Source organism: Rattus norvegicus, chromosome 4 (assembly GCF_036323735.1).
Source record: "Rattus norvegicus strain BN/NHsdMcwi chromosome 4, GRCr8, whole genome shotgun sequence".
NCBI classification, from domain to species: Eukaryota; Metazoa; Chordata; class Mammalia; order Rodentia; family Muridae; genus Rattus; species Rattus norvegicus.
In genome coordinates this window covers 138,316,958-138,329,524 of record NC_086022.1, presented here as the reverse complement: position 1 = coordinate 138,329,524, position 12,567 = coordinate 138,316,958, and the positions used below count along the sequence as shown (strand labels likewise).

At 37.0% G+C, this 12,567-nt stretch overlaps 1 long non-coding RNA gene across 3 annotated transcripts in view; it reads right to left on the bottom strand.

Annotated features, from left to right (window-relative positions):
• Positions 1–11,755: 11,755 nt before the first annotated feature.
• The window catches only part of LOC102549329 (uncharacterized), a 145,088-nt gene continuing 144,276 nt past the window's right edge, over positions 11,756–12,567 (bottom strand). For all 3 annotated transcript variants that reach the window (XR_010066248.1, XR_001837661.3, XR_353537.5), the window contains exon 5: positions 11,756–12,349. This is a non-coding gene — a long non-coding RNA (uncharacterized LOC102549329). The remainder of the gene's footprint in view (positions 12,350–12,567) is intronic.

Below are 12,567 nucleotides of genomic sequence, written 5' to 3'. Positions count from 1 at the left end.
TCAAGCTAATGTCCCCTAAAATGATGCTGTCTTCCTGTATAGTGTTCATAATCATGTCTCAGACTCCATGAAGCAGAAAAACGTCTACTGCACTGAAGACTAAGATGACTCATCCACTCGGATGTCATCCTAGGACAGATAAAACAATGCACACCTTGAGAAATGTAGCAGTATGTCCAGAACATACATAGTACCCATGCCACCCTCAAGTCAGGGCATCCTACTAGCCACTAGTCCTGATTCAGTTTAGGGTCAATTTCAGAAACCAGTGCCAACGTAGTTCACACCAGTAGATATTCTATTCTGCTTGAAGTAATGCTAAGAGGTTTGACTAGGCCCACGTTACTCCTATGAGAAACACATCTGCTGTTTTTACAACTCAAAGTAGAATTTGACAATTCATTGCCCTCAAAATTGGTTTTCTCAATTTCTCTCTCATTCTCTTTTTAAAAACCTTGGTTCCAAATAAAGAGTTCAGTATATAGATGATCACAGAGTGCTGTGCAGGTGGATTTGCCCTTGGTACCAGACACAGCTGTGCCTATTAAATACAAAATATGGTATTTAATTTGGGAAAATTGCTAACGGCAGGCAAGCAAAAGTCACCTTCAACTGTCAGTCAGGAAGAGACAAAGATGTCATGAACAGAAGTGTTTTTCCAAATGTTTCTGAGCTAGAATTGCACTTGGTGGCTTTTCAGAGGCACTGAACAATGAAATGGGTAGCAATTTGCCAAGTACATACAGCTGTGTGTCTCTTTGCCTGGGGTGCAAGTTGGAGGCTGGAGGAAATGGGGTTAGGGAATCAAAGATGATAGGTACCACCGGCTCATCCATTATATGCCAATTGTCCTGGTCAGAATGGCTTCCTAGGTGGAATTCATATTATAATGCACTTTCCAATTCCTCTCCACTGCTGGGCCACATGTTTTATATCATGCCTTGGCACAAGATTGGTGGCAGTATTTCACAATGCTGCAATTATTCTTTTGACAAATCCAGGCAGTTGTTGATATGAATAAAGAGTGATGGCTCTTCATACCTCTATGCTCATGAATACAGGTGGTGAAGTTGACCAATTATTCAGAAGCAGCTAGATGCAACACACATTTTGGTGTGGGTTTGACTCCCATCCCTACTCCACATGTAGAGGGTTCTTTTCTCTGGGCTGAATTACATGGCGTTTTACTACAGAGAACAGATGTCCTAATTCTACCACTCCACGGTACACTGGAATGGATTCAAAGGTACACTCCAATCTTTGGGTATAATTTATCAGTATGAACACTCACTGATTCTATAGCAAACACATAATCAAATCCACTGAAGTGGCCAACATTGTTAAGATATTGTCCTTTTAAACTGAAAGTACAAGGTCTTCTTTGTGTCAAACATTTGCCACTTTACGGAGTCCATTAAGTATAGAGTAGTTCTCAAATGATTTCTTCCTGATTGTGTGTTTTTATTCTTCACCTATAACATAATGTAAAGAACAAGCCATTTGCACATCCATTGAAGTTGACCACCTAGCCTTTTATTGTGACTAATAGAGAGAATGATCAGACCTGAGATGGACATTTATGGTAGTGCATACGTTAATAATAATAGGTTCATATGTATTACAAAGAAAAGCTATGTTTTCCTAAACTTGACAGCTCTAAAATAACCAAAAACTATCTTAGTCCCATGGACATAAACTTCAAAATGTCAGGTGCATTTACAATTACGAATAATAGTGAAACTCTACTCCTGAGGGGAAATAATAAGAGGAAAAAGGCTTCATAGATGTTTTTCAGCAAAAACAAATAATTTGCATCTTTTGTACCAAAGGGGAATAAAGCCTTTAATATGAAATGTCCCTCAGGTCTCCTTTTTGGAAATGAAATTCATAACCACCTGCCATTTGATGAAGTTAATAAATTCCTGATATAGTATACACTTCTCTAAAGTGTTTGCTGGCATTTTCAAAACAACTACCAAAAGGTAAGTGTAGACATAGGAACCTCACCAGTACAGAGGGAAGAATAAATGCAATATGCTTTAAATTTATGCTTCTCAGTAATGGAGAACATACCTGGAGTATTAATGTATAAACAAAGTATATATGTATGGGCGTATATGCATACATATGTACAGTATAATATAAACATAATATATTTGTATAATATATATGTGCAGAGTAACCAGGTTACTGATTATGTTTATCAGTAGTGTTCAAGCCATAGTGAAAATAGTTGTCAATGTCAACTGTATTCTTAACCTTTACTTTTGAAAGATTTAAATCTGTTTATTGACAGTTTATTACTCTTGCAGGTATATTGACTTAAACATTAAACATGATGTATTTTGGACATGACTGGCTATCCTTTTTATGATTTGAAGAAGCTGTGGCTACCTGAACAAGATTTACACAAATAAATGTTCCAGCATACATAGGGTAAATATTCTTCAAGCCACACCCTATATTGAGGCACTACTGGCAACTGATAGCTACTTGGTGAGGGAGGTTCATTCTTCCTTCCCAATGTGTCCAGGGGTAAGATTATCATCTTCCAATGGATAGCCACACACCCACGCACACACTGGCAGCACTCACTGACTTAACGTGTTACTGTTCCTGGTTTTAAGGGAGTACAAAATACTGTATTTTCACTCATGTTGAGTTTTTTTCTATTATTTATCCAATAAATGACATTAGATCCAGTGAATGTTCAGTTCATACAGATTTGGGGTCCAAAATATAGAACTATGCATAGGTCCAAGTCATTCTTCACAATGATAATGTTCACATAGCCCACGTATGATGACACGTGGAAGTGTCACATGCAAACCTTTCTTCATATAATATAGCGTATGTTTTACTCTGCTGACGATATAGCTGGAAATTAGAAATAGAAAGCAAGGTATGACTCATTAAATAATTAACTAGAGATCATCTTGAGATCTTTGAGGGGAAATAAAATAAGCTCTTTGCAGGAAATATAGAATCAAATGTTTCTGTAACTATTAGGATGGGGTTGAAGTTATTCATTTTCTGTGCCACTTTCAGCTTTAAATTCAGTATATCAACTGTAAAAGCAAGTCACTAACTACAGAAGAAATTCATGAAACTTACTATACTCCAAACTGTGTCATGTATTTACTGTGTATACTATTTTATGGCCTCATCTAATAGTGCAGAAGGCTTCAGTGTATGTCTACCTTGTATGCTGAGTGACTGGGCTCAGAGAAACTAAGAAAACAGAGTTCATATTCAAATCTGGTTTCTACATTCATTCTTGATTGCAGTTTTTTTCAATTCATTTAGTTAATTATTAACTAAAATCAGCAGTTGAAATTTTTATTTTATTTTTACATTATTAAATTCATTTTGAGATGTGTTCTTATTATGTAGTCATGACTAGACTGGAACTCCCTGTGTAGACAAGGCCTCTTCAGTGCTAAGATTAAAGGCAAATATGGCCCCCCAAATTTAAAATTTTAAGAGAGTTTAATATTACTGTAAACCTCAAAAATAAAGAAATACATAAGTAATTTTATTAAATTTATTTATTGCATCTGTATTGTTTAACACATGACGACAAATATCATGTGGACAAAAATCCAATCATTTCTAGAGTCACCATTTTATTGCTTTCCACCAACATTGTACCTTTCTCTTTGGAGGACTTCTTCATCTTGTGGAAACAACATAAGGAACATTTAGCCCAAAGTAGCAGAACTAGGCCTGACCCTTGGAGATTCCATGAAATGCCAACCACCAAGACCAACTGTGTGTTCACAGTTAATGGGAAGGTTAGAGGTGAAAGATCTACTAAAGGACAAAAAGTCAATGGTAATAGCGTTTCTTTAAGGTAGCTGGGATCACTTTTACCGTGCTATCAATAATAATCGTGTTTCATAGTGTGATGTGTTATAAGGACTTCAGTCTGTTTTTCTTATGTTTTCCTTGTGCTATGAATAACCTGTACAGGCTATGTGATAATCATATGATCTTCTTTGCAGAGAAATTTTAGATGGTTGAATAATGAACAGTCTGCCCCCAGATGATTGACACATGTGCATGTGAAGGCTCCCATTAACTAATTTCTACAACAAAGCACAGATTCTGTCACAAGAGCATAGAGAGGCTAAGATGACAGACAACGTTTGTCACATTTTTAAAGAATGGAAAAAAGGTTTAAGGAACAGCAGTATGATTCAATACACACAGGAACCGGCACCTTTTATAAAATAAAAATCTTCCTATTTCACCAAGAAAGCAGTAGAGAGTCCTCAAGGTAGGCGGATTTGGTTTGGAATTTTAAATCTGCCTTTATGACAACTAAGACTCAGTTTCTACATCTATAGAATGGGAAGAAACAGTTTGAAATATATATACATAAAACAAATTTAGTTGTTTCTCCTTTCATAATCTTCTCTCATTCTCCCTATCTTCATTAAAATATTTCCTGTAGTTTTGGAGGTTTGTGACCACTAAGTTGATTGCGGGGGTGGGGGTGTATGTGTGCGTGTGTGTGTGTGTGTGTGTGTGTGTGTGTGTGTGTTTTGTATGTATTTAAAGTATGTATGTATATATGTAAATGTATGTACACACACACACACATATATATATATTTATAGATATAATGAGATAAATTTTGTTCTTTCTATCTCTGGTTGAAAACACCTAATATAATAACTCCTTCTAATTTTATGAAAACCATATAATTTCATCTATATAGTACATTTCCTTCATCATTGCATTTGTTGATGAATCCCTAAACTGATTCAATATCTCAGCTTCTGGCAACTGTGCTATAAGAAACACAGTTGAGAAATTTTCTTTGTGTTGATTTAAAATCCTTTAGGTGTGTTTCCCATTTTGCATATTCTAAAACACTCTCATTTCTACCTACCATAAATTAATCTTGAAAATTATTGGCTAATTATATGTTAGTATTCTGGTTTGCAAATGCTATATGTATTTTAATTTCTACATAGTATAAAAAGCAATTATTTCTCAACTAATGTTTACTTTATTTCTCATGATACATGTGGCAACATGTAAAGATGCAGCTGTTTGGAGCTATGGAGTATTGTATGAAAAATGTTCCCTACCACATGTTTGGACACCATTCTTCACTTAACAATGCTATCTTTCCTGTTGTAAAAACTTCTTAACACAGCCAGAATACAGCAAACACACAGGCGAATGCCAGCAGCAAACCACTGAATTGAGAATAGGACCCCCGTTGAAGGAATCAGAGAAAGAACTGGAAGAGCTTGAAGGGGCTCGAGACCCCATATGTACAACAATGCCAAGCAACCAGAGCTTCCAGGGACTAAGCCACTACCTAAATACTATACATGGACTGACCCTGGACTCTGACCTCATAGGTAGCAATGAATATCCTAGTAAGAGCACCAGTAGAAGGGGAAGCCCTGGGTCCTGCTAAGACTGAACCCCCAGTGAACTAGTCTATGGGGGGAGGGCGGCAATGGGGGGAGGGTTGGGAGGGGAACACCCATAAGGAAGGGGAGGGGGGAGGGGGATGTTTGCCCGGAAACCGGGAAAGGGAATAACACTCGAAATGTATATAAGAAATACTCAAGTTAATAAAAAAAAAAAGAGTCTGTTATAAATCTAAAAAAAAAAAAAGAAATACTCAAGTTAATAAAAAAAAAACTTCTTAGTGGTCAGGTGGTGGTAGTGTATACCTTTAATCTCAGCATTCAGGCTAATCTCTGAGTTCATGGCTGGCTGTTCTACAAACTGAGTTCTAGGACTGCAGGGTTACATAAAAAATCGCTGACTCAAAAAATACAAATAAAAGTATTCATTTATGAGATTATAATTATATAATTTCTTCCTTTCCATTCCTCCCTTCAACCCCTAATCCCAAATACTCTTCTCCCTGTCTCTTTCCAATGCATAGCCTCATTTTAATTCATTGTTGATGTGTGTGTGTGTATACATACATATATATATATATATATATACATATATATATATATAATTGTAGGAGTTCATGGAACCTTTTGGAGTATAGTCTTCTTGAAGGATGTGTAACACTAGGCAGGGAGTGTTACCTCACCAGACATTCAGCTTTCTATCTCTGCCTTTTGTGTGCAGAAGAAAAGATGATCAGTCAAAGACTTATTCATGCTGCTATGCTTTCCTTGGCTATTTCTATGCCTTTTCCACAGGGATCGGCTTTCTCTCCCTGCAACCAATAAACCAAAGGAAACCCTTCTCCTCCCTAAGTTGATTTTTGTCAGAGTATCTGATCACAACAGAAAAGTATGTATTACGGGGGAGCAGGCAACGTTATACACATCTGACAGAGACAAGGTTTTATGAGTGTGACTCGTGTGACCTCAAACTCATTATGGGAAAGGTTTGGTACAGAATGAAGCAATATTCAAAGATGGGCCTTCACAGGGGTGATCGAATCACAGGGACTTTGACCTCATCATGGAGTGAGGGCTCTACAAGACAGAGGTAGTAGGAATTTAAGAAACGAGGCTGACATAGTTTCTTTTTTCTGTTGTTGTGATAAAATGCTCTCAGAGGCAGCTTAAGGCAGAAAGTTTTCATTTAGCTCACTGTCTCAGGTTATCTTCATTGCAGCAGGGTCAAATTGAACAAACACTTCTTATTTTAAAACTGTCTAGACTCACAGCATCTGTCAATCCATAAGCCCATCTGGCCCAAGTCAATCCAAATGAGTCAACAATAACCAAGAATGCAAGGGGATCTATGCTTGTTGGTTTTTATATAGGATATAACTGGCTATACAAATTTCAACCTGTGCCTTAATAGAAGAAGACTTGCCAATTGTGTATTTTCTATACTTGGTTATCTAAGTAGAACAATAAAGTGATTTGGAAAAATGCCCCCTTGCTATATAAACAAATCAACAATGCAAGTTTCCACAATACTCCATTTGGTAAGAAAAAGACACAGATGTTAGATTCATACTCTATGATTCCAGAACCTAGAACTTTCCCACTTCCCCCCCAAGAGACCAATAAGTCTTTTCATACTACAAAATGGGACAAGTCCAGTGTGTTTTTTGTACTAAAAATATCAAGGTTCAAAAGAAAGGCAATAAAAGAAAAACAAAGCAGCCAAAATAAATGCAAACTCTTGTTGACTATTTTCTATAACTAAGTATCTATTATCAACTTGATGTGAAGTTGATGAATTTAATCTTTTTATTTACTTTAAAAGGAGAACATTAAAGCTCCATATGACAAAATAGAAATGATAGGTCACTAAGTAGTTTGCCCCAAATAATAAAGTAGGTCAATAATTCATCAAGGTTTTAAATGACAAGAATGTCCACCTTAAGGTTAGACTATATGCATTCAGAAATAGCTGTGAATGTGGTTTAGCATATGTGCAGAAAACAATATCATATTGTAATAATAAGGGACTGCACACCCCTTAAGCGGAGGCAATATAATTCCTCTATCTGTGTCTTGAACAAAGATTTGAATGTTGCCAACTCCAGGAAGACAATGACAGAAGAAAAGGATTTATTGTTAAATGAAATAAGCTGACTTTATTAAAATACATGTGTAAATAAAAATGTATTTATATATACATATATAGCATGAAATATGTACTAGTGTATACACATGCACACAAATATCCTAAGTATATAAAATTCATCCAGTTTTTTAAATGTTCAAAACTGAAATCTCATGACTGACAGCATTTTATTGTTCCTTTGCCTTGCACAGAACTGCCTGCTGGCACCTCTCCTTTTGTCAGAGACTGATAAGGGCTGTACAATCTTGTAGTCACAACATCTCACTAAAAAGCTTCTTTGGCGGCAAAGCCTATCTCTGAGTGTGTTTGGTTTCCTGGCTGCCTTATTTGTTTACAACAATGCTCTTAAAATTGTCTCTGCCATCTGTGTGAGGTCTAGTTCCTTGAATGAGAATGAGATATTAAAATGCCATCCAGATGTCTAGATGCAGATCTGCATTAACATATTATGCAAATTGTCACAAGGCATTTTTTTTCCTTTCTTAAACAAAAAATATTTTTAGATGGAGTGTAAAAAAGTAAATCTGTGGAGGCAAAAGAAAAAAATTAAAGTAAAGAAAACAAGATGCACTGGATTTGCAATGCTTTGCTCATAATCTCTTATAAAATCACATGCTAACTTGTGTCTATCAATTTGGAGAGAAGAGACAGATGCCAATCGAAGAGCAAAATTCACCTCTAAGAAAGTATGAGTTCACAATATACCATTTTTTTTTGTGGTAGAATTTGTATATTGGACAGCAGGGAGAGTAAAGCACCCATCTTCACTCAGCATTCCCAATTGGAGTTTACAGTGTCTTTGAAGGCTGCATGCTCCTTATTACAATGGAGAGCATATTAAAGTCTCAAAATTGAAGGCTGGAACTCCAGTGAATGGGATTCTTGTGGGGAGGGTGGTAGTGAGGGGAGGATGGGGATGGGAACACCCATAAAAAAGGGGAGGGGAAGGGACTAGGGGGATGTTGGCATGGAAACCAGGAAAGGAAATAACATTTGAAATGTAAATAAGAAATACCCAATTTAATAAAGATGGGAAAAAAAGAACTGATTATTTACCCATGTCAAGGCTGTGTTGAGTATGAACAGTTAAGAACCCCTTTAAAATGTTACAAGAAAGTCCACTAAAAATGACATGCTGGTACTAAAAGTAATAAATTATTTTAGACTTCAGGTATAGTTATTATTCAAGAGGGACAAGGTATCTAATTTATTCATAGTTAATCTGTATATACCTTGTTTTGTGTGTGTGTGTGTGTGTGTGTGTGTGTGTGTGTGTGTGTGTGTAATGTCTCTGGTAATGTTGTCTGTGGGGTAGTTGTAAATGCTGAATATATATTGGGGCAAGGAGAAATTTTCTCTCCACATATTTAACTTCAAACTCTCATGATAGAAAAACTATAGTAATGACATTTTATAAAAGATTTTATTTTACTTTTAATGTGTGAGGGTGTGTTCATATGAAAGTACAAGTGTTTTGAAGAATCCAAAGGAGGATATTTGATACTCCAGAGTTAGACTTATAGATGTTTGTGAACCACTTGGTGTGTGTTGTGTTTTATAAACAGCCAAAGATGTGTTTAATGGAGCACAGTATGGTGTGGTCAAAGGAGCACCTTAGCAGGCCCATACTGAGGCATCCCTTCCCCAGAAACACCAGCCACACAATCGGTATAGTATAGAGTAAAGTTTATTTGGGGGCATGGGAAGGGGATTGAAAATGGAGTAGAGGCAGAGAAAGAGAGAGGACAGAGAAGGGAAGGGGAGAGAGGCCCGGCCAGGCAGGAACACCTGGAGAGAGAAAGGGATCAGGGAGAGAAGAAAGTCAGAGATGGAGAGAGAGAAGGAGCCCAGAGAGCTAGGAGGGTCCACACAGTCTCTTTTATAGAAAGTCAGGTCTACCTGGCTATTGCCAAGTAACTGTTGGACAGAACCTAGAAGGAATGGAGGTTTAAATTAAACCCCAATTTTGGTTAAATTTTTAAAAAGGAGAAACTAGAAAGTCATGGTGGTCAAACAGGAATAGGGTCATTGTGATCTTTAGGTACTTCCTGCTGACTGTAGGACAGCATGTCTCTGGAAAAAATAAGAAAATGCGGAAGGGAATATTGATCCAGTCTTAGGAGAGTTGGCTGTTTTCTTGCTGTCCAGGGTCAGTGGAACCATCTGTGGGTAGGAAGGTGCAGATCCAGAAGGGGCGTCTGTGATAATAGGATGGAGCTTCTGTGGATTGCTACTCTGGAGCTCTCCTGAATGTAGATTTTGAGTAAATGCCTGCTTTGACAAGATGCTGAAACACACACACACACACACACACACACACACACACACACACACACACACACATATTAGAGGCATAAAATAAGTTAAATAGGTTTGGGAGGAAAACTTTGTCTTAGGTGCATATTGGAAACCCTTAGAATTTGGTGGTTGGGGTGAAGGAAGTCCTAATCCAGGACACAGGAGAGGAATACCACCCACTGGAATAGGCAGCAGGTGGGAACTTCAGCTATTGATTGACAGGTTTATTTATCTGGATGGAATCTGTGTGGTCCATAAGAGGTAGTTCTGGGTGGGTTTCCTGAAGCTTTTAAGTTTATAAAAGAGATAAAGTTCTTAACAGCATAAAGGAATACCAACAGTGAGCATGCTTGGAATTAAAATTGAACCTCTACAAGGGTAGTACCTGTTAAATCTGAACCATTCCCAGCTCCAAATTATGGTATTTTTTTTTTGCGAAAATTTATCTTATATCTCATTGTTTTCCAACTCAATATTCAAATTGCAATTGTATTTACAGTGAACCATATCTGAGGCATGACCCACAGGTAATTACTTCCTCACTAATGTAGGAAACCTCGACATAGAGGGGATAGTATAAAACAAAACCCAAAACCTTTGAGGGCTTTCCTATATCAGAGCTTGTCATTAATGATAGATTTTCTATTTTTCTCAATGTGTTGACTCAATAAATAGATGATTAATACCTACTAAAATCCATTAAAATGGTTTATGCTCCCAAACTCTCCCACCACACTTTCAGGAGACATGTGGCATGCAATATTAAAATATTTAACACAGTATCAGCAAGAATGTGCAAAGTGATTTTCAGGTGAGCAAGAGAAGGCTGAAGGGGAGCCTGAAAAATTAAAATACAAGTAGGAATTAAAGCGTTTACTACTACATAATGAATTGGCTGGGCTTTCTGTCTTCATTCTCTCACAATTACAATGTGTTGGGGCTACAAAGAGAAAATGAAGATAATTACCTAGTAGATTCAATTCTGCAAACACTCGGTTGTAAGAATGAGACGATCCATACAGTTTGCTGGTGAACTTTTTCCAGGTTCCACCTGCTCCACATTCTTGGTCTATTACAGAGGCTGTGCTGTCTCCTCCCTGCCCACCCCGCCCTTTTCTCAGCAGTGGTCATAGTTGTTCTCAGAGGTGCGAGAAATAAACATGAAAAGGTGTTAACTCAACAGAAACAAACCCTCCTTCTTTGAGAACCCACTGCAATCCCGGTCTAGGCATACAAAAGCAAAATAAAACAAAACACTCAGCACCAAATATCATTTCTCCAAATGGCTGCGATTAGTCACTTTCAGGACGTGAAATACTAAGGAACTAGATATCAATAATACCTAACCAAACCACACAAAGGGCACTATACCAAATCAATTCAACATTAAAAAAAATCAAGAATGGTGCCCTGAGGGCAGTCTGTCTTTCACTACAGAATCTATTTTCAGGGGATTATTAAAAGCGCTACACAATCTAGTTCACTCTGGTATTCTAATCTGATTTCCAAAGTTAAATTTTAACCCTCTAATCTAGGACCATTGAAATGGCTCAGCAGGTAAACATGTGTCCTGCACAATCTCAATGACCCGAATTTTTTCCTAGAACCCATGGTGTCATGAAAGAACCAGTTCCCAGAAGTTGTCCTCTTAACAACATCTTAGTCTGCTTTCTGTTGCTGAGATAGAGCCACTGAAAGCAGCCTGGGCAGAGTGAAGGCTGTATTTTGTTTACAGGTTATGGCCAGTCATTGAGGGAACCCAGGGCAGGAATTCAAGGCAGAGATTTGAAACAGAAATCCTGGAATACTGCTTACTGTCTTGTTTTTCATGGCTTCTTCAGTTGCTTTCTTGAACAACGCAAGGTGGCCTCGCTCACAGTGGGCTTATTCAGAAACCAATCAGTAATCAAGAAAATGCTTTAGAGAAATGCTCATAGGAACTTTAATTTGTGTCAAGTTGACAAATGATTACTAGCAAGACATTTTCAATCATGTGTGGCATATAAGCGATCACCTAATGATACGAGTGCATCATATGACCCTTATTCAAAGGACATTATATTTAAACAGCAATAAAAGAGATCAACTCCGGAAAAACAAATCCATTCATGACAACTATTGTTTTGGTGGAGTCCAAAATCTGGTTTATGGCATCACATTGTTATTCATTTAACAAACATTTATTGAACTTCTATTGGGTACCAAATTTCCATGATGCCAGAATCAACTTCAAAAATTTTCCACCCCAAAAAATTTTCCAAAAGTTCTCATCACCTAACAAAAACCAAGGAGACTTCGTATGTAGCAGTTTGAAACTTCTTTGTTCAGTCCAAATTAGCAGAGTATTTTCTTCTTTGTAATTATCCATTTTTTTCTCCAAATTCTCAGAAGTCTTCTAAATTTGTTACACAAAATAAACTTGCACCTCTGTGCTGGTTTCTCATGAATATCCTTATTTGAAACTTGTGTCATGTCTTCACGTCTTCACATTGTTTCAAGTCTGTTACATGTACTGGAAAAAATCCTTTTTTAACAATTTAATTTGCACAATCTGTATATGCTCAACTAAAATATAATGTGTTTGTATACCTCCAGTACCAGAGATTTAATAAAGAGCCTCGAACATACCAGGCAAGTACTCTACAATAGAGCTATATATAGTCCCAGTAAAATGAATTGGTTTTTCAACTCAGTTGCAAATACAAAAAAAATAAATAAAGTAATTTGTGC